We start from the raw sequence: 18,399 nt of genomic DNA, 5'->3' as shown, positions 1-18,399 counted from the left end.
AACATACCCGATTTAATCTGATTATTACTCCTGCCCAGAAACTAGAATATGCATATAATTATTAGCTTTGGATAGAAAACACTCCACAGTTTCTAAAACTGTTTGAATGGTGTCTGTGAGTATAACAGAACTTATTTGGCAGGCCAAAACCTGAGAAGATTCTGTACAGGAAGTACCCTGTCTGACCATTTCTTGCCCTTCTTGATTATCTCTATCCATTACAGAGGATCTCTGCTGTTACGTGACACTTTCTACGGCTCCCATGGGATCTCAGAAGGCGGCAAAAAGCTGAATCGTGGCTTTGCAGGCTCTGGCTGAAAAACATTAGCGCGTTTGGATAGTGGCCAGTAACAGTACTATGAGACTCAGGCTCGTGCACGAGGGGATAGCATGCTTTTATTTTCTCTCTCTTTGTACGTATACACGCTTTGCCGGTCGGAATATTATAGCTTTTTTATGAGAAAAGTGGCATAAAAATTGATTTTAAACAGCGGTTGACATGCTTCGAAGTACGGTAATGGAATATTTAGAAATCTTTTGTCACGAAATGCGCCATGCTCGTGACCCTTATTTACACTTCGGATAGTGTCTTGAACGCACGAACAAAACGCCGCTATTTGGATATAACAATGGAGTATTTTGAACCAAACCAACATTTGTTATTGAAGTAGCAGTCCAGCGGAACGCCTCACCAATATCCAATGGTATAGAGTGCCGCGAATTACAAATACCTAAAAAATGCAAAAACTTCAATTTCTCAAACATATGACTATTTTACACCATTTTAAAGACAAGACTCTCCTTTATCTAACCACATTGTCCGATTTCAAAAAGGCTTTACAACGAAAGCAAAACATTAGATTATGTCAGGAGAGTACCCTCCCAAAAATAATCACACAGCCATTTTCAAAGCAAGCATATATGTCACAAAAAACAAAACCACAGCTAAATGCAGCACTAACCTTTGATGATCTTCATCAGATGACACTCCTAGGACATTATGTTATACAATGCATGCATGTTTTGTTCAATCAAGTTCATATTTATATCAAAAAACAGCTTTTTACATTAGCATGTGATGTTCAGAACTAGCATACCCACCGCAAACTTCCGGTGAATTTACTAAATTACTCATGATAAACGTTCACAAAAAACATAACAATTATTTAAAGAATTATAGATACAGAGCTCCTTTATGCAATCGCGGTGTCAGATTTTAAAATAGCTTTTCGGTGAAAGCCCATTTTGCAATATTCTGAGTAGATAGCCCGGCCATCACGGCTAGCTAATTTGACACCCACCAAGTTTGGCCCTCACCAAACTCAGATATACTACAAGAAAAATTGGATTACCTTTGCTGTTCTTCGCAAACAAATGTTGTTTTGGTTCAAAATAATCCATAGTTATATCCAAATAGCTCCGTTTTGTTCGTGCGTTCAAGTCACTATCCGAAGGGTGACGCGCCGGCGCATTTCGTGACAAAGAAATTCAAAATATTCCATTACCGTACTTCAAAGCATGTCAAACGCTGTTTAAAATTGTCACGACTCCCGCCGAAGTCGACCCCTCTCCTTGTTCGGCGGCGTTCGGGCGGTCGACGTCACCGGCTTACTAGTTGCCACCGATCGATGTTTCACTGTTCGTTTGGTTTTGTCTTTATTGTGTACACCTGTTTTGAGTTTCCCTAATTATGTTCATTATTTAAACCTCTGCATTTCCTGTTTGTCTTGTCGGTGATTGTTTGTCTGTTTTGTGTAGTTGGAGGTGTTTCTCCTAACTATGTATTTTTATGAGAAGATGGATATATACATTTTAATAAACACGTTTTGTTTACCTTCATCCCTGCGTCCTGCGCCTGACTCCTCCACTTCTCTAAGAAAATCCATTACAGAATCACCGACCAGCAAATGGAGTCAGCAGGAGCAGCCAGTTCTCCTAGTCATCTAGAGGAGCACGTTCAGCAGCAGGCTAAAATGATCCAGGATCTAATGACGGCCATGGATTGCGTGCTGCTGACCATGGAGAGAGTGGAGAGGAAAGGCTGTCCCGTCGACCCAGCCACACCACCGCCCGGCACACCTCTGGATCCTATCCAACCGCCGTCTGGATCCGGTGGGATTCGGCTCTCGCTCCCGGGAGCGTATGACGGAGCAGCTGCCGGGTGTCAGGGGTTCCTACTCCAGCTAGAGCTCTACCTGGCGGCTGTCCAGCCGCCGCCCTCGGGACGCGAGAGAGTGAGCGCCCTCATCTCCTGTTTGACTGGTAAAGCCCTAGAGTGGGCCAACGCCATCTGGGAGGTGGAAGACCCCACTCGGGAAAACTACGAGGACTTCTCCTGCCGCTTTCGGGCAGTGTTTGATCATCCACCAGAAGGAAAAGCGGCGGGAGAGCGCTTGTTCCATTTAAAGCAGGAGATGAGGAGCGCTCGGGAGTTCGCACTGGATTTTAGAACTCTGGCGGCTGGTGCAGGATGGAATGAGTGGGCCCTGATCGATCACTACAGGTGTGGTTTGCGAGAGGACGTTCGTAGGGAGCTAGCCTGCAGGGACACCACCATCCACCTGGACCAGCTGATGGACTTATCTATCCAGCTGGATAACCTGCTGGCCTCCCGCGGACGTCCGGATCGGGGTCCGTTGGTTCCATCCTCCAGTCCCTTAGACCCAACACCAATGGAGTTGGGCGGGGCTGGTACTAGGGAGACCGGAGGGGAAACCGTTCCATGCACCAGAGGTGACCGCAGAGGACACACTGCTGGTCGGTGCTGGGGAGGTTTTCCAGGTAGTCGAGGTGGTAGGCGGAACACTGGTGGTTCATCTCAGGTGAGTAGGCACACGACTCACCCAGACCCCCCTGTTGCTCACATGTGGTTATCTATAAGATTTCCAGCATAAGGCGCTAGTAGATTCAGGCGCAGCTGGGAACTTTATAGATCGGTCTTTGGCCAATAGATTAGGGATTCCTATTGTTCCCGTTGATGTTCCCTTCCCCATACATGCCCTAGATAGTCGTCCTTTGGGGTCTGGGCTGATTAGGGAGGTCACAGTTCCCATTGCTTTGGTGACGCAGGAGAGTCATGAAGAGAGTATTAGTCTCTTTCTGATTGACGCTCCTGTGTTTCCCGTTGTATTGGGGCTTCCCTGGTTGGCTTCTCATGATCCCATTATTTTGTGGCAACAGAGGGTTCTCAAGGGATGGTCCTGTCAGTGTTCAGGGAGGTGTTTAGGTGTTTCCTTAGGTGCCACTACGGTGGAGAGTCCAAACCAGGTTTCCACCATGCACATTCCCCCCGAATATGCCGATTTGGCAATCGCCTTCTGTAAAAGGAAGGCGACTCAATTACCACCCCATCGACCGGGGGATTGTGCGATAAATCTCCTGGAGGGTGCTGCACTTCCCAGGAGTCACGTGTATCCTCTGTCACAGGAGGAGACGGCGGCTATGGAAACATATGTCGCTGAATCTCTGGGACAGGGATACATTCGGCCCTCCATTTCACCTGTCTCCTCAAGCTTCTTTTTTGTGAAGAAGAAGGATGGAGGTTTACGCCCGTGCATTGACTATCGAGGTTTGAACCAGATTACTGTGAAATACAGTTACCGGCTACCACTGATCGCCAGTATGACAGAGTCATTGCTCGGGGCGCGCTTCTTCACAAAATTGGACCTCAGGAGCGCGTACAATCTGGTGCGTATCAGGGGAGGGGATGAGTGGAAGACGGCATTTAGCACTACATCTGGGCACTATGAGTACCTCGTCATGCCGTATGGGTTAATGAATGCTCCATCCGTCTTCCAATCATTTGTGGATGAAATCTTCAGGGACCTGCACGGGCGGGGTGTAGTGGTGTATATAGATGATATTCTCATATACTCCACCACCCGCGCTGAGCATGTGTCCCTTGTGCGTACGGTGCTTGGTCGACTGTTGGAGCATGACCTTTACGTCAAGGCGGAGAAATGTCTGTTCTTTCAACAGTCCGTCTCCTTCCTTGGGTACCGTTTGTCCGCGTCAGGGGTGGAGATGGAGACTGACCGCATTTCAGCCGTGCGTAATTGGCCGACTCCAACCACGGTAAAGGAGGAGCAGCGGTTTTTAGGGTTTGCCAACTACTACCGGAGGTTTATCCGGGGCTTTGGCTAGGTGGCGGCTCCCATTACCTCCTTACTGAAGGGGGGACCGGTGCGGTTGCGGTGGTCGGCTGAGGTGGACAGAGCTTTTGGTAACCTGAAGGCTCTGTTTACCACGGCTCCAGTGCTGGCGCATCCTGATCCCTCCTTAGCGTTCATAGTTGAGGTGGATGCATCCGAGGCTGGAATAGGGGCTGTGATATCTCAGCGCTCGGGTAACCCACCAAAACTCCGCCCCTGTGCATTCTTTTCGAAGAAGCTCAGCCCGGCAGGTGGGGAAACTATGACGTGGGGGATAGGGAGTTGTTAGCTGTTGTCGGGGCTCTGAAAGCGTGGAGGCATTGGCTTGAGGGGGCTAGAAACCCTTTCCTCATTTGGACTGACCACCGAAATCTGGAGTATATTCGGGCAGCGAGGAGACTGAACCCTCGCCAGGCTAGGTGGGCTATGTTTTTCACACGCTTTTCTTTCACTCTTTCTTATAAACCAGGTTCCCAGAACGTCAAGGCAGACGCACTGTCCCGGCTGTATGATATAGAGTAGGGGTCCACAGAGCCCACTCCCATAATTCCAGCCTCATGCCTGGTGGCACCGGTGGAATGGGAGGTGGACACGGACATCGAACGGGCGTCACGTGCAGAACCCACTCCCTCCCAGTGTCCCGTTGGGCGCGTGTACGTGCCGTTTGATGTTCGCGATCGTTTGATCTGTTGGGCCCACACATCACCCTCCTCTGGTCATCCTGGTATAGGTCGGACGGTGCGCTGCCTTACGGGGAAGTACTGGTGGCCCACGTTAGCCAAGGACGTGAGGGTTTATGTCTCCTCCTGTTCGGTATGCGCACAGTGCAAGGCACCTAGACATCTGCCCAGAGGGAAATTACAACCCCTTCCCGTTCCGCAACGACCGTGGTCACACCTATCGGTGGATTTCGTGACGGATCTTCCCCCGTCACGGGGGAACATCACGATCCTGGTCGTTGTGGATCGGTTTTCTAAGTCCTGCCGTCTCCTTCCTTTGCCCGGTCTCCCTACGGCCCTACAGACTGCGGAGGCCCTATTTACCCATGTATTCCGGCACTACGGGGTGCCTGAGGATATAGTCTCTGATCGGGGTCCCCAATTTACGTCTAGAGTCTGGAGGGCGTTTATGGAACGCCTGGGGGTCTCGGTCAGTCTTACCTCAGGGTTCCACCCCGAGAGTAATGGGCAGGTGGAAAGAGTCAACCAAGAGGTGGGTAGGTGGTTTCTGCGGTCCTATTGCCAGGACCGGCCGGGAGAGTGGGCATCATTTATCCCTTGGGCGGAGATGGCCCAAAATTCCTTACGTCACACTTCCACTAACCTTACCCCTTTTCAGTGTGTGCTAGGGTATCAGCCGGTCCTGGCACCATGGCATCAGAGCCAGATCGAGGCTCCTGCGGTGGATGAATGGTTTCGGCACTCGGAGGAGACATGGAACGCTGCCCATGTACGTCTTCAACGAGCCATCAGGCGGCAAAAGGCGAGTGCCGACAGCCACCGCAGTGAGGCCCCGGTTTATGCACCGGGGGATCGGGTCTGGCTCTCGACCCGAAACCTGCCCCTTCACCTGCCCTGCCAGAAGCTGGGTCCGCGGTTTGTGGGGCCATTTAAAGTCCTGAGGAGATTGAACGAGGTTTGTTATAGGTTACAACTTCCCCCTGATTATCATATTAACCCCTCGTTCCATGTGTCTCTCCTCAGGCCGGTGGTAACTGGTCCGCTCCAGCAGTCGGAGGTACGGGAGGTTCCTCCACCCCCTCTGGACATCGAGGGGGCCCCGGCATATACCGTACGAGCCATTATGGACTCCAGGCGTTGGGCGAGGGGCCTTCAGTACCTCGTGGAGTGGGAGGGGTATGGCCCGGAGGAGCTAAGCTGGGTACCGGCGGAAGACATCCTGGATCCATCGTTAATCCAGGATTTTCATCGCTTCCGTCCGGATCGCCCTGCTCCCCGTCCTCCGGGTCGTCCCCGAGGCCGGTGTCGGCGCGCTGCTGGAGCCGCGCGTCAGGGGGGTACTGTCACGACTCCCGCCGAAGTCGACCCCTCTCCTTGTTCGGGCGGCGTTCGGCGGTCGACGTCACCGGCTTACTAGTTGCCACCGATCGATGTTTCACTGTTCGTTTGGTTTTGTCTTTATTGTGTACACCTGTACACCTCTGCATTTCCTGTTTGTCTTGTCGGTGATTGTTTGTCTGTTTTGTGTAGTTGGAGGTGTTTCTCCTAACTATGTATTTTTATGAGAAGATGGATTTATAAATTTTAATAAACACGTTTTGTTTACCTTCATCCCTGTGTCCTGCGCCTGACTCCTCCACTTCTCTAAGAAAATCCATTACAAAAATAAATGTTTATGCTATTTTTCTCATAAAATAGCGATAATATTCCAACCGGGCGACGTTGTGTTCATTCAAACACTGAAAGAAAAAAATGTTGTTGTCTCGTGCACGCATTGTCAGTGTCATTGTTCTCAGAAGGACCACTCACAAAAACCCCTGCTGTTTTTCGGCCAGAGACTGGAGAGCTCTCATTCCACTTTCTGGCGCCTTCCTAGAGCCAATGGAAGCCTTAGAAAATGTCACGTTACAGCAGAGATGCTGTATATTTGATAGAGATGCCCTCGCAGGAGAACAAATTGTCAGACAGGGCACTTCCTGTATAGAATCTTCTCAGGTTTTGGCCTGCCATATGAGTTCTGTTATACTCACAGACACCATTCAAACAGTTTTAGGAACTTTAGAGTGTTTTCTATCCAAATCTACTAATTATATGCATATTCTAGTTTCTGGGCAGGAGTAGTAACCAGATTATATCGGGTACGTTTTTTATCCGGCCGTGAAAATACTGCCCCCTATCCCAAACAGGTTTAACACAAAATCCGGAGAAGGGTCAGCTGAGTATAAGACTGTATCATCTGCATATAAATGGATGAGAGAGCTTCCTACTGCCTGAGATATGTTGTTGATGTAAATTGAGAAGCGCATGGGGCCTAGGATTGAGCCTTGGGGTACTCCCTTGGCGACAGGCAGTGGCTGAGACAGCAGATTTTCTGACTTTATACACTGCACTCTTTGAGAGAGATAGTTAGCAAACCAAGCCAAAGAACCCTCAGAGACACCAATACTCAGTAGCCGGCCCACAAGAATGGAATGGTCTACCGTATCAAAAGCATTGGCTAAGTCAATAAAAATAGCAGCACAACACTGCTTAGAATCAAGGGCAATGGTGACATCATTGAGGACCTTTAAGGTTGTGACACATCCATAACCTGACCGGAAACCAGATTGCATAACAGAGAGAATACTATAGACATCAAGAAAGCCAGTCAGTTGATTATTGACAAGTTTTTCCAACAATTTTGATAAACAGGACAAAATAGAAGTAGGCCTATAACAGTTAGGATCAGCTTGATCTCCCCCTTTAAATAATGGACGAACCGTGGTTGCCTTCCAAGCAATGGGAACCTCCCCAGAAAGGAGAGACAGGTTAAAAAGGTCGGAGATAGGCTTGGCGATGATAAAGAAGACAGGGTCTAAACCATCTGACCCAGATGGTTTTTGGGGGTCAGGTTTCAGGAGCTCCTTTAGCACCTCTGACTCAGTGACTGCCTGCAGGGAGATACTTTGTAGCGGGGCAGGGGGAAAAGAGGAAGAACCATCGGGCATAGTCGCATTAGAAGGGGTGGGAGATGAGGAAATGTTGGACAGGCAGGGAGGCATGGCTGAGTCAAATAGGAATCCTGACTTAATGAAGTGGTGATTAAAGAGCTCAGCATGTGCTTCTTGTCAGTAACAGCCACATCATTAACTTTCAGGGACATGGGCAGCTGTGAGGAGGAGGGTTTATTCTCCAGGTCTTTAAACGTTTTCCAGAACTTCTTGGGGTTAGACCCACAGAGAGAACTGCTCCTTAAAGTAACTAACTTTGACCGTCCGGATAGCCTGAGTGCACTTATTTCTCATTTGCCTGAACGAGAGCCAGAATTTGCGTGTGCCAAGCCTTTCGCCAAATGCAATTCTTGAGGTGGAGTAACTCTGCAAGATCACGGTCGAACCAGGGGCTGAAACAGTTTTTAATTCTCATTTTCTTCAGAGGGGCATGTTTGTTAACAATACCACTGAAAATATCAAAAAATTAGGTCCAAGCGTCTTCGACAGAGGGAATCAAGCAGATTCTATACCATTTAACAGTTCTAAAGTGTTGAAAAGAAAATACTGATGTGGTTTACTTGTTAATCTTATGTTATTTTCTCACAGGGGGGATTGAAATTAAGGGGAGAGAAATGTTATAGTGGACACTATATAAATAATTACATTGAATATGTTAATGTACCTGCAGTATAGTATGATTACTATTCATGTGTTCATGGTTATTATTGGCCTTGACCGTGACCTTTCCCCTTTGATGATGTCATCACCCATAGTTATACCTGTTCAATGCGACTCTACCACAAGTTGAGTGGCCTGTATCACTTTGCTGCGTTTGTAGCGTTTGTACATGGCTGTACACCTTTTATTTATTCGGTTGAAAGAAAGGAAAGTAATATTGAATTGCGTGTCGGCATTCCTCGTCAAGTTACTACAGTGGGACTACGGAAAAGAGGCAGTGTGTGCCATGCAGTAAAGTGGACATTCATGCAGTCGTGTGGTCTGAGTCTTATTTGATTCATTTATGATTTAATTTGGTCAGTCTAACGAAGTATTAAGACGGAGACAGAACAGTTTGTTCTACACTCCTTTTTAGAATGTAAAGCTGTCTTCAATCACTTGCAACGTGGAAAGCTATGTTGAATCCGAAACAACAATGCAATATCACGTCCGTAAGAATGCTGTTGTGCCAAACATTGTGACAAAACTATTTGGCTGTAAAGCTGGGTCTCATTTAGTGGGGAAATGTTTTCCCATCTTCGGAGTTGAAAGGGGAAATATTCATTAAGGAATAAATTCAATGAGCCATGACTGCTACAAGGCCGCCTTGGAAATTCAATTTGTATTCATAAACAGCCACTAGCATGGGGCGATCATTCTGAGTAGTTGGGTTATTGAAGCTGTGTCGTAATTTCACTTGTTATTTACAAGGTCTAAATGTGTACCACAGCCTGATGAAATAATGTCTTCTGTCTTAAATCTATTAATTGTGATCATTTCCCAAGCATTATTTAAACTCAGATCTAAACTCAATCATACTAAAAGTAAACAAATACTTGAGTTGATGTTACCATTAATGAAACGTAATTTAGTTTTGCTGTTTCTTCAACAGTAGCATAGAATAGAAGTCTGTATTCTCTAAACTAATGTCTCTAAACTCTGCTCTTGTTTCTACGGTTAAATCATAACATACAATTTCTATCTCCAAATACCTTCTGAGGTGTGAGTATATGTATGCGTGTAGGTATATATGTTTTTGTGGGAGGGAGAGAGAGAGAGAGAAAGAAAGTGAAATAAATTGAGAGAATGAGAAAGAGGGGTGCAAGGCTAACAAGGGCTAGTGTTTTTGCATGTGCAGAGTTTGTGTATGTGTTGTTGACGGGAGGGGGGGGGCTTCGTTTGTTTGCGCGATCCTTTAGAAAAAGAGCTTACGAGAAAGAAGTAAGACAGGGAGCTAAAGTGAACATTTAGGCCTTTCTCTGAGGCCCAGCCTTGCCTAAGCTCTAGCCCAGTAGAGCCGTCTGGCCAAGGCCTCCCTCCTCACACTAAGCCTGGATTAATGATACTCTCTCTCTCTTTCTCTTCATCCATCTATTCATCCATCCCTCCATGCATCCAACCATCCACCACACCTAGGATTGTTCATGTCTACACACACACAGACAGACACACACTCATATCAGCGTACACACATACACATTCTCACGCAAAAAATATGCATATGCTCAAACAAACATGCACACACCCGCTGCAGTCCTAATCACCCTTGCCCCTCTATAATCCATGTCAGTTCAGATTTCTCTACAGTTTAAATAGCCTAAGGACCTCAAGTGTTATATCTGATGGATGGGGGAGGATATGCCAAAGCTATAAGAAGACAAATAAGTATGTTTTTCTGCACTTTGCCCTCATCCCAAGCCACAGTGCATCGATCTTTATTATTGCAGGAGTCAACGCTAAGCTCTTCATTTAGACACATGCCACCCAAGAAGTGTTTACTGCTCTTTGTTTGTCATTTAGAACATAGAACAAGGATGGAGTTGAATATTGTTTTCACTTTAATGGTTTCTTGGGAGAGGTAAGAGCAGGGGAATAGGAGTGACGCTGACATTGTAGGAGACACATTTTGCTACAGGGGTCCGGAGATTTCTTTTGTTGAAAAGCAGGTTTTAAGTGCTAATTCCGTTTGAGAAAAGGATACAGACAAATATTAACTTACTAATGAGCAGATTTACAAGGCTAAGGCTAAGGGCGGCTGGTATATATGGAACGCCGTTTGGGTCTTTGCATGTAAAAAAAAAGATACACGACAAATAATGTTTTAATTTGACCGAACAGATTACAAATTTAGATTTTAGAATGTTGGGTATGCTGAATTTGCATGCACGAGGCAGGTGCCACCACTACGGTCAGTAGCACTGTGTGAGCACTTGAAATGAGATCAGGATCAAATGAGCAGGATCAAAAATGTTAGCAAAATAGTCCAACATTCCCCAACGAAATGCAACCAGATCAGACCCCACAGAGAAAGCATGGAAAGCCAGCTAGCTAACGTTAGCCATATCCCAAGCAGTTGCACCTGATTGTGTGTGTCTACGTTGTGCGGCAGCGGCAACTGCTCATGACAAAACTTTACCTGCATCATAGCTAGCATACGTATCGGTGAATCGCTGAGATATATGAAATACAAGTCATAGTGTAATCAATGTGTAATAACTACGTAAAAAATGTATGAACGTGTTAAATTATTATGTGACGTGCAGTAATATTCAGGTCCTAATTGGTCAACAAGGTTATTTGACACGTCAAATAGTGTTATTTGACGTGTATCTTTTTCAACACACAAAGACCCAAACGGCGTTCCATAGGTACAGTCCAATCAGTGTTAGGGCCATGGCCATTCCTACTATACTGAATACCACTGTGAATGATAATGTGGAAAGGCCACTGAAACTCGCACGTTTATTTGTATGCAGCGCACACAGCCCTTGCACCACTGCTTTATGGCTCTCTGCCAGCCTTGCCAATAAAATCTTGCTCTGATTTTACTGGTGAGTTTTTCAACTCCTAAAGGGCCTCCTGTTCTGTCATTGTGGATAAAGGTAAGTATCTCATGTATGAGCTCATCTGGTACAACCCCTCTTCAGATGGTGTCATCTGTCTCATAGTTTTGACTCTCAAGGCATAACACCCCATTCTTCACATGTAATGCCCCCCACACTTGTTTGAAAGGCCTAAACTTTGGCTTTGATTGCAACTCCACAGGGAGCTCTGCTCTACCCTCTTTTTTCCATTTATTTAACTGGGAGACCACCGGGTCCCTATCCTGTGCTTCCAAAAGGAAAGCTGCATTTTTGGGTACTGCCTGGCTTGTTTGAGCTCTAACTACAGGCTCAGTAGTGACATCCTAAGGCTTGTTTACGACGGCTCTCAGATTGAGTGGCCTCCTGTGAGACGGCTGTGTCTACACTCTCTGTCTGTGTGTGTCGACGTGACACACCATCTGCATTACTGTGCGTTCTCCCTGGCCTGTGTACAATATCATAGTCAAACTAATCCAGTTTCTCTAACCATCTAGCCAACTGTCCCTCAGGTTGTTTGAAGTTACTCAGCCACCTCAATGAGCTGTGATCAGTTTTCAGTAGAAATGTCCTCCCCAGCAAAGGGTGTCTGAGATTTTTAAGAAACACTACCACAGCAAGAAGCTCCTTCTTGGTAGTAGAATACTTCCTCTCCTGTTTTCACAGTGCCCGACTGGCATATGCTATTACTCTCTCTCTACCCTCGTGTTTCTGGGAGAGGACTGTTCCTATGCCTGTGTCACATGCGTCAGTATCCATTATGAAATCTAGATTTGGGTCTGGGAAAGCGAGTATGGGGGATGTGGTAAGCTTGGACTTTAATTCATGAAAGGCCACTTCACACACTGCGTCGCACTCAAACATTTTCCCATTATCTGTCAATCTGTACAAAGGCTCCGCCGTAGTTGCAAAATCTGGTATGAACCTCCTGTATGACGCCAGGCCTAAAATGCTTATTGCCTCTGTTAGTGACTTGGGGCTAGGCCATGACCTGACTGTCTCTGTTTTCATGGGGTCAGTGGACACTCCCTCAGCCGAGATAATGTGTCCCAGGTAGCTCACCTGCGACCTGAACAAATGGCACTTAGATGGCCTTCCCCAATCTGCTGAAAACCTTGTCTAAACACTTCACATGCTCTTGGAATGTAAGACCAAACACTATGACGTCGTCTAAGTACACCAAACATGTTGTCTACTGTAAATCAGCCAAAACCAGGTCCATGTGATGCTGGAAGCTGCTTTTGTCAACCCAAACCCCATGACCTGGAATTTGAAAAGCCCTCTCTTTGTCACAAAAGCAGTTTTGCAACGATCCTCGGTGTGCATCTCGACTTGTCAGTACCCGCTAGCTAAGTCTAAAGTGGGAAACCACTGAGCACCGGCAAGCGACTCCAAGGTCTCGTCGATCCTAGGAAGTGGATAAACATATTGAACAGTGTTCTCATTTAACCTCCTGTAATCCGCACAGAACCTGATTGTGCTGTCCTTCTTTCTTACTAACACCACTGGCGCTGCGCATGGACTGCTAACTATTCCCATTTCTAACATGTCCTGCAAATGCTTGTCGAACTCTGCTTGCAGATGAACAGGCAACTGCCTCAATGCTTGTTTGATAGGCCTGGTGTCCCCTATGTCAATCATATGTTGGACTAGTTTTGTGCAGCCCAAGTCAAAATCACCAGTGCTAAACACTCCCACATACCTTCCCACCATTTCCTTTACAGTTCTCAGCTGCACATCAGTGAGCTGGCTGCAATCTATGGCCACCTCTTGCATTAACTGTTCTACGTCCCACTTGCTGTGGTGGGAGAGTATGGCGGCTGGTTAGAATCCTGTAGGCTAGCAACGTATCAGGTTTCAGGTATGACCCAGATGCAGACAGTGTCGAAGTAACAAATGTTTATTTCTAGTACAGGGGCAGGCAAACGACAGGTCAAGGGCAGGCAGAGGTCAGTAATCCAGAAAGGGTGCAACAGGTCCAGAATGGCAGGCAGTCTCAGGGTTAGGGCAGGCAGGAGTCAATAATCCAGAGAGGTGTGGCAAGGTATAGAACAGCAGACAGGCTCAGGGTCAGGGCAGGCAGAAAGGTCAAAACTGGGAAAGACTAGATAACAGCATTGTGAAGATGGTCTGAGTCTGCTGGGTCAGTCATGGGCAGTCGTACTATCAGGTTTCAGGTGTGACCCAGGGAAACCGGGAAAAACTAGAAAACAGGAACAAGAACAGACAGGAGCAAAGGGACAAACGCTGGTAGGTTTGACTAAACAAAATGAACTGACTACAGAAAAACAGAGAACACAGGTATAAATACACTGGGGATAATGGGGAAGATGGGCGACACATGGAGGGAGGTGGAGACAAGAACAATGAGGTGATACAGATCAGTGTGTGCCACAATGAAGGTGTCTTCACTACACTGGCAGTTTCCCCTTCACTGAGCTGCAAACGCTAAATGCTGCCAACAGGTTACTTGTATCAGTGATTTTAATATAAGGCTCAAGAAAACCCTCAGTTTTGTTATTGTTTACTACACCCTCAATTTGACCAGTTATAAACATTTCACTCCTCCCCTGAAAATCAACTAAATCTGCTTCACCAAAACACAACATGTTTTCTTTCTCAAATCAAGTACAGCCAGGTATTTTAACCAGGAAGTCTGTCCCTATCAGAGCACACTGGTTTGCACCGCTAGCAACTACAAAATCGCAAGTCAGATTCAAACCGTCAATGTTCATGACTGTGGATCAGCTCCCCAGGACTGAGAGAAACTGTCTGTTTGCTACTTTAACTGTGATGTGGTATGGTTGCAGTGTACCACTCTTACCTCCAGTAGCATTTCTCCATACCTGTTCGTGTACCATGGAAACCTGGGCCCCTGAGTCCACCATGACCTCACACTCGAAGTCAGCAATTTTGCACCCCATGTAAACCCCACTCCCCACAACACTTGAAGTAATCCTTGTTGTGGACTGGTCAGCTGTGCATGTAGTTGAAGCCCATGCTGTGCTGTCCTTTTGCATGTAAGGACAGCTTCTTTTCATGTGCAATGTGCAACCACAGCGCCAGCAGGCCCTGCTATTGGTCAACGTAGGTTGACCTCTATTGTGCAGTGTCTTTGCTTTCCAGCAAATCTAGCTGATCAAGCTCTGTAGCAATGCTAATTGCCTCTTCCAACGTTCTTGGTACTACCTAGCGCCGGTGCATACGAAGTTCACTGCACCCAATGTGTGTATTAAAATGGTCTCGTGCCAGCAAATCACATGTGCTCGCACTGTAATCTGGATAACCCTTGGAAGTCCATTCGCCTTCTTTCCCTTCGAAAGATTCTGGCATGAACACCGGCCAGTCAATCCGCCTGTCCATGGCACCTGGCTGATCCACCATTGGCTGGCTGTCGGTCGGTTGGTGGTTTTTGATTGCTGATCCCGGGTCGTTCGACTTCTCTCTCCATTTTCCCCACACAGCTAACCAGCTAAAGTTAGCCAAGCTCGCGAGTTGCTGTTAGCTAGTTGACGTGCTGATCCCACCGCTGTCCCTAATTTGCAACTCGCACGTTGTTTGTTGACTAGCGTAAACAGTCTAGGACACTGATTTCCCATGAAACAATCAAGTTGTATTTCATTTGGATGAACAGACAGTGCATGCCAGCACTGACCCGCCGCACAAAACGCCTTCCCAAAAACTCTCTCTCAGCATGCCTCCTGTATCCTCACATTCAGCAACTAATTTGCATAACATCGTGTGATAGGCTGAGAGACTTTCGAATGTGTAAACATTACAATATATACTGAATGATTCATTCCCTAGTAGTTTTCTCACTTCCCCTTTGTCTGATTATTACTACCGCTGCTCTACATACTGTATGGTTTGAAACTTAATGTAATATTTACAACTTATAATACAGTTATTGTACTGTAATAATAATCACCAACATACAGTTAAAAACTGTTTAAGGTAGCTATGCTGAACGATTGTTATCCACAGTTAGCATATCTCTTAGATGTTTTTTGTTGTTGTTGTTGTTTTCATATCTCTTAGATGCAATGAAATGTTTTTGGCCAAACTGAAATCAATCAATCTCCACTCGACAAAATGATGATAAATATATATCATCATGGCTGCCTCTCTCCTGCATGAAGTTACCACATGCAATACACCCTGTAGAACTGACTACTTTGTTTTTCATAATTTCATAATTAATAAGCATTATTATAATTTTTTTAATCAAACGCTTTAAAAAAAAAATAATTGTCTTCTGTGATGTAAATAAAGTGTTATTTAATACGTTTCAACATTTCATCTGACATGGTACAGGTGTCTTCTTTTTTTTAAGCCCATTACTATGTGTGTGAGGTCAATACTTTTGTTTCAAAGTAGATTTGTTTAGGACTACCAAGAATCACTCTGTGTGACTCTGATTTGGCCAGCTGCAGTAATTATGCTATGAAACTAACTTTATACAGGGTTTTAAAAATAGGTTCTATTCGATTCAAAATTCCATGACTTAGAGTAAGGCATTGTTGGCAGAATAGATGGATATGCAGTTTAATACAATTCACCAAAACATTTCTTAGTAGTCTAACAAATATTGCTATCAGGTTGTAAAGCACAGCTGGTCTGGTATGTTGCTGCCTCCAGCCTTTCAGGATGCAGTTTCAGTTTCAATTAATCAATATTTTGGACAAAAACTGACAAATGTTACTGAAGGCTGGGAATATCAATAAAATCGAACTAGCAAGAGCAATGATCGCAAGTCAGTCACAATGGGGCTAATAGGCTAGCTTATCTATTTATGTAGTTATTTATTTAGCAAGCTAAAACACGGCACCTAATGTTAGCTAGCTGCTGGAAGGATGTCCAGTCATTGTACAAGTGGGTGAGAGGATAACTTTTTCCCTCCATATCTTTTTTCGGTTCTACTGCTGGAGATGCAGGTGTCATTTGGTTACCTAACAAGAAATGTGAATCACTTTGCTAGGTAGCTATGCTTAACTTGAATGACTGTTATCCACAGTTAGCATATCTCTTAGTTGTCAATGAAATGTATTTTGCATCAATCTAATTGGCGGGCAGGCAGGCAAGTTGCAGAAGGGCGAGCAGTCTGCTATTCCCCATCGTTTATCAGTGCAATATTGACGGCCAACTACAAGCTGAGAGGCTCTGATTGGCTATAGCATGTAGAATTGGGTCCTGGAAAAGACAGATGTTTTTATTAGGTTTTATTTACTGCAGTGTCTATTAATCCAAATGCGCGCCCACTTTCCCACTCTATATTGCAATAGAATTTTCAGAAATGCCTTACTCTACGTCGTTCCCAAACAGTCTATGAAAGTACAGTATGAAAACAAGAAAATTACCATATCTAAAGTGCTTGCTTGTCAGAAAGAAAATTTAAAAAAAGACATATTATTCCTGGGGGTGTATATTCTACACATTTTGCAATGTGGTGTAGAGAAAATGTTGCCGTTTTAAATCAAGTTTGTTGCAATTCTATACATTTTGCCATGGGGGTGGGGGAAGATTGAGCAATTTTATAACTCATTTCATGCAATTCTATTCATTTTACAATGGGGCGGAGAGAAAAGTGAGCTGTTTTACAGCTTATTTCATGCAATTCTACACATTTTGACATGGGGCGGAGAGAAAATATTGCAGTTTTATATCAACTTTGCTGCAATTCTACATATTTTGCCTTGGGCCGAGAGAAGATTTAGAAACTGAATCACTCATTTCATGCAATTGTACAGATTTTGCCATGGGGCAGAGGGGAAAATTTGCAGTTTTACAGCATATTTCCTGCAATTCTACACATTTTGCCATGGGGTGGAGAGAAATGTTTGCAGTTTTTAATATGATATCTGAGAGTGACTAACATAATAAATGGGGGCCCCCGGTCGGTAATTCGACCATGATTACTACAAGTTTAGATAGCTGGCTAGACTAACTTACCAATCTAAAAAATGTTAGCTGACATGGCTAATTGAATGAGTGACTGTCAGTGGCTGACATAACAAGAGAAAAACTGCTGATGCACAACCGCCCGGCTACTACGCCCCTGGGTAAGACGTGACAAATGCATTGTCATTACATTAATTACAAATAGGCTACCTGCTATTATACATGAATTGTATATAGGTTAAAAAACAAATGTGTTTGCCTGCAGTATACCCACACCCTGGAATCCAGAAGTTTGAATGAAGGCACAAAACCACCAGGCATTCGTCAGGCAGAGATGTGCCACTTTTTATTCCAGTTGTTTTATAGACTTCTGAACAGCGCTCCCTAAAGATGCTTCCATCCTCCTGGTCCTAACCCTTCCTTCCCTCCCTTCTTAAAAAGCGACTGGTGGAGGAAAAAGAACAACAAACACATTTAGAGCAGGGAGAGAAAGGAGAGAAAGAGGATACGTTTTCTGCCGTGCCAAATAGGTTGTCAAAACCAATTACCTAAGTGTTCTTTCTTTTCCCCATATGCTTTTGTTGCCTAATCAGCTTTGTATCTCTCCAAATCCCGGATTGAGATAACAAACGGATCAACTCATCTTTCACGCAGCATTGCTGGCCTCTAAGTACCTCAGCACCGCACTGCTGCAGCACTACCAGCTAGCCAGGGGAGGAAGTGCAGGCTGAAATTCATTTTTAAAACAACGGAGGATTGGAGTTTATTGCAGCAATCCACACCGGTCGGGAAATATAGTGGAAGGACTCAGGAAAATGTGGGATCATGGATGGACTTCCGAGGGGAAAATCGCCTCACAATAGCGCCGGGACTCTTAGCAGATTTAAGTCACAGATTTGGGGATTACAGCCCGAGCCTGAGCTCTCTCAGTGGTAAACTTTGAGACAGTGGGGGAATTCAGTGATTATTGAAATGGGTTTTAGCCGGTTGCTAGGAGAGGCTGAGTAGGGCCTGTAATCAACTAGACAGGTCGAAAGAGGGATATTTCGTCACGTTGCGTCGTGGCTCGGAATGCCGTTTATCGATAACAGAGGCAGCGGATAGATACATACATAGCTTT

Source organism: Salmo trutta, chromosome 21 (genome assembly GCF_901001165.1).
Source record: "Salmo trutta chromosome 21, fSalTru1.1, whole genome shotgun sequence".
Classification (NCBI taxonomy): Eukaryota; Metazoa; Chordata; class Actinopteri; order Salmoniformes; family Salmonidae; genus Salmo; species Salmo trutta.
The sequence above is the reverse complement of the archived record's forward strand: the minus strand, read 5'-3'. Positions refer to the sequence as shown.